Source organism: Moschus berezovskii, chromosome 9 (assembly GCF_049115385.1).
Source record: "Moschus berezovskii isolate FMDL1 chromosome 9, NW_MosBer_1.0, whole genome shotgun sequence".
NCBI classification, from domain to species: domain Eukaryota; kingdom Metazoa; phylum Chordata; class Mammalia; order Artiodactyla; family Moschidae; genus Moschus; species Moschus berezovskii.
In genome coordinates this window covers 92,684,409-92,697,274 of record NC_142468.1, presented here as the reverse complement: position 1 = coordinate 92,697,274, position 12,866 = coordinate 92,684,409, and the positions used below count along the sequence as shown (strand labels likewise).

The 12,866-nt window shown below is 47.3% G+C and overlaps 1 long non-coding RNA gene across 1 annotated transcript in view; it reads left to right on the top strand.

The window, feature by feature from the left end:
* Nucleotides 1-7,124, top strand: part of LOC148776615 (uncharacterized) — an 85,317-nt gene extending 78,193 nt beyond the window's left edge. Inside the window, exon 3 of the long non-coding RNA XR_016038371.1 lies at nucleotides 7,074-7,124. This is a non-coding gene — a long non-coding RNA (uncharacterized LOC148776615). The remainder of the gene's footprint in view (nucleotides 1-7,073) is intronic.
* Nucleotides 7,125-12,866: the final 5,742 nt, after the last annotated feature.

Genomic DNA, 12,866 nt, shown 5'->3' with positions numbered 1-12,866 from the left:
TGGGCTGTGCTCACGAGGCATGAACAGTGCTGTGATCTGCAAGGGGAGGTCATCAGACAACTCACTTACTGAGTGTGTTGGCAGGGAGTGTTGAGTGGGCGGGGAGAGTGAAGTTGAAGAGGAATAAAATGCTGTCCTTGAACTCTGGCAACTTGCCAGAGGCTGGTCAATAGAATTTTATTCTTAATTGATTTATCAGATTAGCTTTAATGGAGCCCAGAGGAAGCTGGAGCAAGTCAGGAAGTGATTACAACAGAAAAGACTGGACTCAAGGATTCCCTGTGATCTTCAAACAGCCCTGAGAAGGAGGGGGTTGTTCCCGTTTCCCAGCTTGGGAAGCAGACACAGAGAGGCTGGGTGACTTTCCTGAGGTCAGCCAGTGAGTGGTGGGGAGGCTGCAGACGTGAGTCCAGGCAGGCCTGGTGGAAGTCCTGTGCATGCCACTGAGCTTGCGCCAACCCCAGGGCTTCTGCTGAACAGGCTTGTGGGGACTGTGAGGCACGAGTCCCTTCCATGGGCAGACTGGAGCCTCTCCTTCGCTTTGGACACTGCTTCCTTCTCTCCCTACATAATCTTCCTAGCTCTGTGGGCTCGGCCCCCGGCCAAAGGGGAGCCTGCCGAGTGGTCATCTGAGTGCATACCGTACAGAGCTAATAGGAAAAGGACTTTGATTTATGATCCACAACGGGGAAGGGTGATGCCAGGGAAAAAGCAGGGTGATGGGGTGGGGGGTGATAGGGAGAGACCTGCAGAGACTAAGAATCCCTAAGCCTTACTACTGAGGCTGCCCTCTGATTCCTGGGTAGGTGTGGTCTGAAAATCTTCTGTGTAAAACTGAAATGGAATCACAAATGAGGGGAAATCATCTTGGGGCTTGGGTGTGCCTTCTAGGGCTGAATTAATTTAAAAATCTATTGATTTTCCCCACTGATTAACAGGCCTGGCACGTGAGAAAGGGCGGCAGACCCGTAGGCAGCTTGAATCGCTGCCCTAGCTCACCAGCATCCCTCTGCTGCATCCCTTGTCAACTCGGAGTCCTGGCAATTTTATAATTGGCCCAATGGGTTATGATTTGAAACCAGAAGAGCCAATTAGCAGGAGTCTCCTTTGACCTCTGGTTTGGGGTGGTAAGAGACGAAGTAATGACTTGAGACAGAGGGAAGGAAAAAAAAAAACTAAACAAAAACAAAAATAGAAAATATCAAGAGCAAAGACTTAAATCTTTTTGGCGCTCTGATTAATAACCCTGTCATGCCGATCACAAGCTCTAAACAGCAATGCTGGTTGCAGCTGAATTTTTTATACTTTCTATTAATCTTTAATGATAGCTTGGTCACCTAGTCTCTTTTATCTTGTCAGATAAATGTATGGTTAACAGGATAATGAGATTTCTAAAGCCCCGTTCCAGCTCCCAGCTCTCTGGTGCACGCGGTGACCTCTGACCCCCGGCAGACAGCGGCACCAGGGTGCTGATAATTGGTAGGTGTGCTGGGAATGTATTGGAAGCTGACGGATGGTTTAAACTTTGATTTGAGGTCAGCGAGGTCACAGAGCTCTGGAAGACCAGCCCGGTTTTATTACCAACTGCCTCTGATGGGGATATAATTAGATTTAGCTACTGCTTTATTAATAAGTAATCGCTTCCCCCATCACTGTGGGTGGGCGAATGTTTTCCTTGGATAATTTTTGGACACCAGTCTGGCTTTATTAATAAGAATATATCATGTGTATTTGACCAGGCACAGACGCACATCTGGTTTTCTGGACTTTGGGGGAACTTTATCATTTTTACTCATTTGCAGTGTTGAATAAATCGGCTGTGCCTTGTGAAATCTATCTCTGCCTCGGTGACCTCGTACTCTCTGTTGTTGTAGGGAACCTCTCTTTTGGCCTATTTCTTAATGGTACAAGAATAAAAAATGTGTAAATAATTGTATCCAACCATCCATCCATATGTCCATCCATCCATCCTTTTATCTACTCCATCATGTGAATATTTGCTAAAGGTTAGTTCCAGTCCCAGGTGAGGGAGACAGGGGCTGACAGAGTTAAAAACCTAATCCCTCTCTTAAGAGATTTACAGTTCAGTTCAGTCTTGTCTGACTCTTTGTGGCCCCATGAACTGCAGCACTCCAGGCCTCCCTGTCCATCATCAACTCCCGGAGCTTACTCAAACTCATGTCCATCAAGTCAGTGATGCCATCCAACCATCTCATCCTCTGTCATCTCCTTCTCCTCCCCGCCTTTAATCCTTCCCAGCATCAGGGTTTTTTCCAGCCAGGTTTTCCAGCCAGTCGGCTCTTTGCATCAGGTGGCCAAAATGTTGGAGCTTCAGCTTCAGTATCAGTCCTTCCAATGAATATGCAGGACTGATTTCCTTTAGGATTGACTGGTTTGATCTCCTTGCCATCCAAGGGACTCTAAGGAGTCTTCTCCAACACCTCAGTTCAAAAGCATCAGTTCTTTAGTGCTCAGCTTTCTTTTTAGTCCAACTCTCACATCCATACATGACTACTGGAAAAACCATATCTTTGACTAGACGGACCTTTGTCAGCAAAGTAATGTCTCTGGTTTTTAATATGCTGTCTAGGTTGTTCATAGCTTTTCTTCCAAGGAGCAAGCATCTTTTAATTTCATGGCTGCAGTCACTATCTGCAGTGATTTTGGAGCCCAAGAAAATAAAGTCTGTCACTGTTTCCATTGTTTCCCCACCTATTTGCCATGAAGTGATGGGACTGGTTGCCATGATCTTTATTTTCTGAATCTTTTCTTAGTTTTTTGAAAAGAGATATACAAGAGGCAGACAACTACATTCCAAAGAATGGTGAGTTAAAAACCATAAGAAAATATTAACAAAATGCTACATTGCACGAAAAGTATTGAGTGTCAGACCTGACACAGTAAAAATACTGAGTTTGGTAACAGCTATTAACATTACTTGTATATTTTAAAGAAGGGCTGGGGCACAGGAAGGGAATAGACTTGAAAGAAGGGCTGATTTCCTGTGAATGTTTTATAATTTTGAGAATGACCCCCATGAATCCCTATAATAGAAAATAGAGAGGAATGGGGAGGCTAGGGTGAGAAACAAAATGTAAGAGGAAGAGAATTAAAGAAAGGTCACTCCTTAGTCCTAGACTCTAATTAATTCAAAGACTATTTAAGTCTAGCAGAGACATCACTTTGCCGACAAAAGTCTGTCTAGTCAAAGCTATGGTTTTTCTGGTAGTCATGTATGGATGTGAGAGTTGGACCATAAAGAAGGCTGAGCACTGAATGATTGATGCTTTCAAACTATGGTGCTGGCGAAAACTCTTGAGAGTCCCTAGAACAGCAAGGAAATCAAACCAGTCAATTCTAAAGGAAATCAACCCTGAATGTTTATTGGAAGGACTGATGCTAAAGCTCCAATACTTCGGCCACCTGATTGAAGAGTCAGCTCACTGGAGAAGACCTTGATGCTGGTAAAGGTTGAGGGCAGTGAGAGAAGGGGGCGATAGAGGATGAGACGGTTGGATGGCATCATCGACTAAATGGACGTGAATTTGAGCAAACTCCTGGAGATAGTGAAGGTCAGGGAAGCCTGGTGTGCTGCAGTCCATGGGGCTGCAAAGAGTCGGACCCGACTGAGTGACTAAACAGCAACAATGTGTCAGACACATCTGGGTAGGACAGTCTTCCATATTCACCCGAAGATAACTTCAATATAAAGTCTGCGGTTCTCATGGTCAGTACTCTTGGACTACACATGTCATTCTATTCTGAAATCCTGTAATCTTGGTCTTTTGGGTGATTAAGCACCTTCAAGTTGGTATTTTTTAAAATCTGATGTTTGCTTTGCTGGGCACCTCTCCTCCAGCTGGTAACTTGGGGATTTATCTCCTGCTATCTTAACCTGTGCCTCGAGACTTAAACAGGACACTAAAATTTCTAGTGGAACAAAGGAATGCACTTTGAATAAATGATTGTGACCACATCTCTACTATGTTTCATCTAATCTAAGACACTGTTATGCTAATTATATGGTGATATGCTGTGGGCTAGAAGACACAGTCTGAGTTCCAAAATGTGAAACGAAACATGTTTTATAATTGACAAAAGGCAGCAGTTTAAATCTTCCCATAATATACTGTGGTTCTAATTCTTATTTCTCAGGTTCCTTGGGAGGGTGGCCATATTTTTGTATGTTCATTGGCCACTTGTCCTCTAGAGCCAGCTGGGCTTGGGTCTACTTCCCAAAGTCTCAGATGGCCTCTCTTAAAGAAGAGAATAGGTGGAGGTGAAGGGAATTCTCAGCTGATGCCTCACTTTTCCTGGACAGACCCTGCTGTTTTTTCTTGCTCTAGAGGTGGAGTCCCTCTATTCTCTTCCCCTGTCTCCTTCCTAAGTTGTTTCAGTCGTGTCCGACTCTGTGTGACCCCATAGAAGGCAGCCCACCAGGCTCCCCCATCCCTGGGATTCTCTAGGCAAGAACACTGGAGTGGGTTGCCATTTCCTTCTCCTGTCTCCTTCCTGGGCCACATCAATTCTCCTAGGGCCTGAGCCTCTCTCCAACAATCACTTATCTTTATTAGAAGACCCTCAAGAGCAGTGGACAGGAAAATCCCACCAGGAAAGACTCAAGCTAAGACCAAGGAACCTCAGTCCTGGCCTTAGACTCTCCCAGATGGAGCAGTGTCTAAAGGCAAGTGGTACAAAGCAATGGTAAGTTTGGTAAGAAATTACCATCTGGTGGAAAAGTTGCTAAGCTATTTTCCTGTGAATGTTGCAGCTACTCTTGATTATTAATGCTCAGTCTTTTTGAGAATTTATAGGTGGAGCTAGAAGGATATAGTTAGATGATATATGGGTACTTATTTCACAGACCCCATCTGATATTCATCCAGAGAAATGGTTCCTTTCTAAGAGTCCTTCCAGTAATTATCTTTGTTGAACCACTGAGAGGCTTCGGGTACCCTCTTCTCAGTTGTGTTAGTCAGGGTTGGCTAGGCTATGCTGCAGTAACAAGCACACAGTTCTTGGTGATTTAACCCAACGAGAGTTCACTGCTCTTATCACTGATGGAATGCCCAGTGCAGTATTGCCATCACACGGCACTGCTGGGCACCTCTTCCAAGATGTGACTCAAGTATCTGCTCCTTTTTGTTTAGCTTAAGAGGGTACCTTTAGTGCCCTCAGAGACTTCCTTAGTGGCTCAGATGATAAAGAATCTGTCTGCAATGCAGGAGACCTGAGCTCAGTCCCTGGGTTGGGGAGATCTCCTGGAGAAGGGAATGGCAACCCACTCCAGTATTCTTGCTAGGAGAATCCCATGGACAGAGGAGCCTGGTGGAGTACAGTCCATAGGGTTGCAAAGAGTTGGACATGACTGAGCAGCTAACATTTTAGTGCCCTCAAAGTCCGCCTCAGGATCTTCTGCATCTAGCCAGCAAAAAGGGGAATTTGTGGAGGCTCTAGGAGCCAGGCCTACAAGTGGCAAGTCTCATTTCTACCACATTCCATGTATTAGAGCTAGTCACATGGCTCTGCCTAGATGCAGGGGTCATATCCAGGAGGAACGTGAACTGGTTTGGGTGAATATTTACTGTTATCTCTTCCTCATCAAAAAAGTCCACAGCTGGAAAGTGGAATGATGATGCAAACTCAGAATAAGGTCCTCTTTATCCTTGTACCACAGGCCTAGAATCTTCTGTGGTGAAGTGAAATAGCTCAGTCATGTCCAACTCTTTGTGACCCTATGGACTGTAGCCTACAGCACGTGGGCTCAGTAGTGTCAGCATGTGGGCTTCTTTAGTTGCAGTGCAGGCTTGGTTGTTCAGTGGCATGTGGGATCTTAGTTCCCTGCCTAGGAGTCGAACTTGCATCCCCTGCATTGGAAGACAGAGTCTTAACCACTGGCCCACCAGAGAAGTCACCTTCTAAACCTTTCTCAGGCTGAAAGCAAATTTTTGGCGTGGTGGTTAAGAAGGTGGGCTCTGGAACCAGTCTGCTTGCATTTAATTTAAACTGAACAACTTAATACAGTTTAATACTGGCTCTGTGCCCTGGGAAAGCTTCTGAGCTTCTCTGTGCCTCAGTTTCCCTACCTGTGTAATGGGGATAATAACGGTAGCCACCTAAAAGAGTGCTGCGAGGACTGGTGAGTTGATGTGGTCAATGGAAAGGGCATTTCGGGGCCCTGAGCCTCCCCTGACCACAGGCACTTTGCACCCCTGTTGCCTCCACCCGCACCCCCATCCCCCCTACCCACACCAATCTCAGCAGAGACGACCAATTCAGATGCAAGCCATCGCCTAAATGAACCAACTTCCAGATCAGTTTATTATCAAAACACAGTATAAATGTTGTTTTTATACTCTAAACAGTTCCTCAGCTCTGCGAAATGAAATATTCCTTTCATTATGAAACTGAGAAGCCATTTATCCCGCGTCTTAAGTGGTATAAATAGACTACGTGGCAGTCAGCGGAGGGATAATGGCTCTGTTTATTTTCACGAGCTGGGGATGGGCTGACACAGCGTGCACCGGGGGAGTGAGTGCAGCTCCTGGAAGGGGACCCACAAATCCGTCATTCTCGCCAAGAACAAGGTGCCGGGCATCTGTTCTCAGGCTCCGCTTGCCAGGCTCAAGCAGGCGGGGGAAACGCTGGGATTCCACCCGGCACCTTGAGGAGGCAGCTCAGCGCTTCAGCTGGAGAAGGGTCCACCCAGATGGATAGAGCTCATGGATCTCGACCGCCCTGTGACGCCACCTGCCACGCTGCCCAGGATGCCATCTCATGGGTGCTCAGGCATAAACCCTCAAGAGCCTTTACAGATACAAAGTTTCCTGCTCCCAAGTGACTATGGAAGGACCAGAGGCAGAGCCTGAGAGCAGGGTTCAAGGTCAGGCTCTGGTTCTCTCTCTCTCTAAGTCTATCGAATTTGTTACAATGTTGCTTCTGTTTTATGCTTTGTTTTTTTTGGCATGTGGGATCTTAGCTCTCTGACCCCAGCACCCCCTGCATTGGGAGGCTAAGTCTTAATCACCGGACAGCCAGCAAAGCCCCCAAATTTTATTCATTTATTTTTATAGGCCACACCCTACAGCATGTGGGATCTTAGTTTCACCACCAGGATTGAACCCCTGCCCCTGCCCTGGGAGCGTAGAGTTTTAACCACTCAGCCACCAGGTAAGTCCCTTAGACTCTGACTCTCTTAAACCATGAGGTATTGATCAAGTCCTTAACTCTCTGCCCTCCATCCCCTCATTTCGGCAACAGGGGAGGCCCACCTTGCCTCGTATGTGATTGGATGAGATAGTGCATATATAGGTGTTCAGTCTTGCACAAACATATGCCCTGATTTTTCTGGAGAGAAGACAGAATTCCATAGTGAGAGAGTCAGGAGCTCGTGGGGGATTCCAGATCAGATCCAGGTCTCCTGACCTGTGGTCATGAGTTCTTTCTAACAGGGTGCTTCTTGGATTAAACACAGTCTCTGGAAAGGTAGGGCCACTGTCTAAATGTGCACTGCATGAGTCCAGGTGGTGGTGGGTGGATGGCTATTCACTCAGCTAGCGCCCGCCAGGGAGGAGACCACATATCCCGCACAGCTGGAGGCAGTGGTCTTCATGGGCTGAAGACCTCGAATCAGAAGAAATGTGTTTCTAGGCAATAGAAGACCCTTCAGCTCACTGACCCTTTAGTATAGATTAATTTTTCCCCCCTTTCTGGCAGAAAATAACAATGAACAGACATGGAATCTGAGACATGTTTTGCTTGGGGTCTCAGGACAGGGAAGTCCAGGACCCGGGACTCAACCTGAGTTGAGGGCTCCGTGTGATAGGAGTGAGTGGCACCAGAGACAGGGCGGAGGAGCTTGAAGGACCATCATCGGGAAAAGTTGAGTGTTGATGGCAGATGGAAGCCTTTCCCAGAAGAAAGCCATGTGCGAGTCACTTCAACTCTTTGAGATACACTGTTTTCATCTGTACAATGGGCATAATCATACCTTGTAATTCTAAAGAGCAGAGCCCAGACTGGAAGATGTTATGGGGCTGCTCCAGCCCCAGAGCCACCTCTGCTGTACTGGCAGCAGAAACCATTCATTCCTCTGCTTTGTCTAAGGGGTGGGTAGGAAGCACATTTTAGGGTTCTTTCTTACTGGGGTGGCTGGGCTCCCCTGGCAGGGGTGGGTAACGAGTGAGCTGAGGACTGCCGGGGTCAAGACAAGGCCTGGGGCAGGGAGGGGTGGGGGAATTAAATAGAATGGAGGGGCTGGATCCCTTTACAGACTGGAGAAGCAAGGTTTCAACTCACTGACCTGAGGGGTACAGCAACTGAGCCCCAAGTCTGGGACTGGTCTGAGGGTCAGGCTGTGTGTGTTTGTATGTGTGTGGTGGGGGGAGTACCTCGGTGGTCTAATCCACCCAAAAGGCCTGGGCTAGAGTTCAGTGAAGGAGGCACAAAGTGAGAAATTCTCCAGATGTGGGCCGCCTGCTGCCCATGGCATCTGCCAGGACCCAGGCAGGAGATCAGAGCTGCTCTAAATGTTTCAAGGATATAATGCAAAGAATTGGTTATAAGGGGCTAAAATGTCAGAGGGCAAATAGAAATGAAGCTTCTTGATCCTGTCCTGGGACCGTTTGCTCACAGCCCTTGTGTGGCCCTGCTGCCATGTCTGGGTGCGGCCACCCAACGGGAGCCTGAAGGTCTGCTCTTCTGCAGCTGTGCTGTGCTCAGTCACTCAGTCGTGTCTGGCTCTTTGGGAGACCATGGTCGGCAGCCTGCCAGACTCCTCTGTCCATGGGGATTCTCCAGGCAAGCATACCGGAGTGCGTTGCCGTGCCCTTTTCCAGGGGATCTTCCTAACCAGGGATCAAACCCAGGTCTCCTGTGTTGCAGGTGGGTTCTTTACTGTCTGAGCCACCAATCTGCAGGTGCTGCTGAAGCTGTTTCTGCTGCTGCTGTAGCCCCCAGGGCCACAGCCACCTCTCCCTCTTTCCTGCCTTTCAAGCTCCCTCCGGTATGTCCTATCGGCTGAGTGTTATGAGAAGCCAGCAGGCAAGGGAGCTTGGGAAATGTAGTTTTCAGGGATGGGGAGGATTGGAGATTGTAGAATGGGGCTCTGAGAGACACATGTATCCCTATGTTTCAGAACGACCAGAGGCAATCGGATAGATGGATGGATGGATACATGATTTGATTTAAAAGTTTACTCTGGATTCTTTCAACCACCTTTTGGGGGTGGGGGCTGTGGAGGTTTATCATGTCTATTTCAGGTATGAAGCTCAGAGAGGTTAACTAAAATGCCCAGGATTACACAGCCAGCAAATAGCAGAGCAGATATTTGAACCTGGAACATCTGCTCCTTTTTACTTGGGGGCACTGCTGGTCACTGGGTTCAGTTGAGCTGGGGTTTTGAACAGGTGGCCAGTCCCAGCAGGAACCAGTGATTTGGGCAGAAGGCAGGAAAGCAGATGAGGCTTCTAAGTGGGGTTTGGGGGTGGGGAGCATCTGAAACCCATGTGGTCCCAGGGGGCTGAGTTCACCAGCAGGTTGCTGGGCACTAGAGCTGCAGAGGTGCCCACTCCCCTCCTGGGTGTGGGAAGGCAGTACAATTGCATTCTGGGGCCAGTATTTCTTGCTCAGTGTGGCACTGGGGGAGATGGGGACTGACCATGGGCCACTTTTGGGAGGGGAGCTGTGTGAGCATAAAAACATGCCAGAGCAGTTTTAGCTCAGTGCAACCTGGGGCATCCATTAGCTCTTTGCTCCTCTGATGTGGAGGAGGTAGAGAGGTCCAGGGACCAATCACAACTGGATGGAGGGAATGATTTGGTGACATCCAAGATCTGGGGCCACAAAGTCTCATACCCATAGCCCCTCTGACTTATACAGTGTTAGGGCAATCAGTGTAGCAAGTGCAATGGACCGAAACCCAGGGATCTGGGCTGAAATTCTAGCTGTCACCTCTTCACTGAAAGAGCTTAGGCAGATCAAAGTTACTTTTTGTTTTGGGATCTTGTGATTCTGCCAGAGAAGAACAAGGAGTGGTTGCAAATAGCCCTTTAAGGAACCCGAAAGACCCTCAGAGGAAGGCCATGGCCGCTTGGGGGCGGCACTGAGCCCTTTCTACCTTGAGCTAATGTTTCTGTTCAAGATCACTTCAGTTTTTCCAACAGTGCATGTCCCACGACCCATTTCTCTACGTTCCAGCTTCTTCTTCTTCTTTGCTCCTCATTAGCTTACTTTGTCCTTATAAACATTGAAGGTGCCTTGAGGCTTAAGTGCACATCATCACTGGTGGATGGTGAGCCTGGGGACAGGAGAGGGAGTGGGACTTGCTTCTTGCCACACAGTTGCTACAGACGGTGGAATTTTGGAGTCTGGGACTCCTGACTCCCTCTTCAAGCCAAAGCACCTTGAAAGAACTTTGGTTCTCAGGAAGACTCTTAATTTGGAATAAATAAATATCACTGGGACTATTTGGGAGAAACAGACTTGACTTCAGCCTCGCATGAAGTCTCCTCTCCACTCAGCCTCCCACACTTCCTTACCTGCATCCTTTTATCAGGCATCTATTGCCAAAGAAGACTGTGTCAGGAACCACACTAAAACTTGGTGACTCAAAATAATGATTGATACAGCTCACGCATGTGTTGGTTAGTTCTACTAGTCTGCTTGCTCACGTGTCTGTACTCTGTTGAAAGAGTATGGGCTGGGCGCTGGCTGGTCCTGGATGGCCTTGCCTGTGTGTCATTTAGCTGTCAGCAGGAATGCCTTGCTCTTTCTTCTCTGGGCCTCTCCTCCTCTGGCAGGCTGGCCCAGGCTTGTTCTTGTGGCAGCAGTGTTAGAAGAGCAGCACGAGCTGAAGCTGCAAGGTCCCTTTAGGCCTAGGCTTAGAAATGGCTCCCTTACAACTGTCACTTCCACTGCATGCTGTTGGTCCACGCAAGTCATCAGTCAATCCAGGTACGAAGGATGGGAAAACAGGCTCCACCTGCCAATGGGAGGAGCCTCAGTGTATCATGGCCCCCTTTGCAATTTACCACACCTTGACAAAAGGAATGCCTTCCCTGCCCTATGGTAGACACTGTGATGGCTTACCTCAATATCCATTCTGTCTTTCTTCCTTAATAATGGAATCCTGATGTTTATCTGGGCTCAGAATCATGCCTGCCTATCTCAGACTTCCCTGAAGCTGTGCAGGCTGTGTAACTAGATTCTGGCCAATGAGATGGTAAGAGAAACTGGCATACATCTTTTGTCCCTTTCTCTTCTTTCTTCCTGCTTCATGGATTCTGGATGCAGTGGCTGGAGCATGAGCAGCCCTGTTAGACCATCCAGTAATGTGCTCAAGATGGCAGAGAAGCAAGGCAGAAAGCACAAATGTTCCTGGTGACCTAAGGTCTTTTATGTGAGAGTAAGACAAACTTGTATCTTCTTTAAGCCATTGCTAATTTGATACTTTTGTCACAACTGAACTCAATTCCAATGAATAGACTTTCCTCCATCTACTGATTGTTTTTTACTTTCTTTCTCTTTCTTATAATTGTCCTCATCTTACAAAGCCTTCCTTGGTCACACTCAAGCCCTCTTCTGCGGATTCTCAGAACACTGCCTGTTTGTATGAGTCCCTGACGTCCCCCCACCAATCTGGTCTTGATCTCTTGGTTCTCTGTTTGACTCACCTTGATATCTTATATATTATTGCTTTCATTTTATTGTAGAGCTGAGGTCTATAGTCTACTTGATTTTTCAGCTAGGGACTGCAACTTCCTTTCTATTTCCCTCAAATTAATAAATTAACTCAAAAATATTTCTGAAGTACTTGCCATATGTCAAAATCATAGTCCTTGCCATCATGGAACTGAGGTCTAGTGGGAGTAAACAGGCTTTGAACAAATAAACAAATGACTGTATAATTTAAAATATGGTAAGTGCCCAAATGCAAAATACCAGGGGCATCTAGTTTCAGTCATGTGCTCAGGGAAGGCCTCTTTGAAGAAACGGTGCTTATGGTGAGATTGAACAATGGGAAAAACCAGGCAGATGTTGGAAAGAGAGCTCCTGCCAGAGGGATAACATGTGCAAAGGCCCTGAGGCAAAAAAGAGCTCTAGGTATTTGAGGAGGAGGAGAAAGAAGGTTCCTGTGAATGGAGAGCAAGGGAGGGAATGGAAGAAGAACTCAGAAAATAAGCCAGATCACACAGGGCTATGGGGGACATGGCCAAGAATCTGGATTTTATTCCATGTGCACCATATGGAAACCAGGAGGTTTCAGGCACCAATATGGTCTAGTTGTTAGGATTCAGTTCTCCTCCCTGAAACTGAAAACCCAAGTATCAGCCTGGAGGAAAGCAATCCAGGGTTCGTATGGAGTCCCAGGATGTCATTAGGGATCCGACTCTGTTGGCTTTCTGATCTGCATTCCTTACCATGTGGCCCTATCTTCAAGTCTCTTCAGGGCTTCAAATGGCCGCTGGTTCTCCAATCATGTTGACACACCAGGCATAAGGAGGAGGGAGGTGGAGGAGTCCTTCTGGCTGACTCAGTCCCCTGTAAAGAGCTTCCCAGAAGCCCTACTGAGTGGTTTTCACTGATGTCTCATTGGCTACTCCGGGCTGCAGGGAAGTCTGGGAAATGTAGTCTTATAGTTGTGTGTGTATAAATACCCTATATAAATTGGAGTTCTGCTAGTAAGAAAGGGAAATGGATGTGTGATAGGTAATGAGAAGTCTTTGCCAGAATTGTGCTCACAGGGGCCTATTCATTAAAAGCCTATTTGTTCCAATAGCTCTATACAACGTGGAAGAGTCTCACAGATATAAGGTTGAGTGAATGAAGCCAGAACTGAAAGAGTTCTCTACGATTCCAGGCAAAAC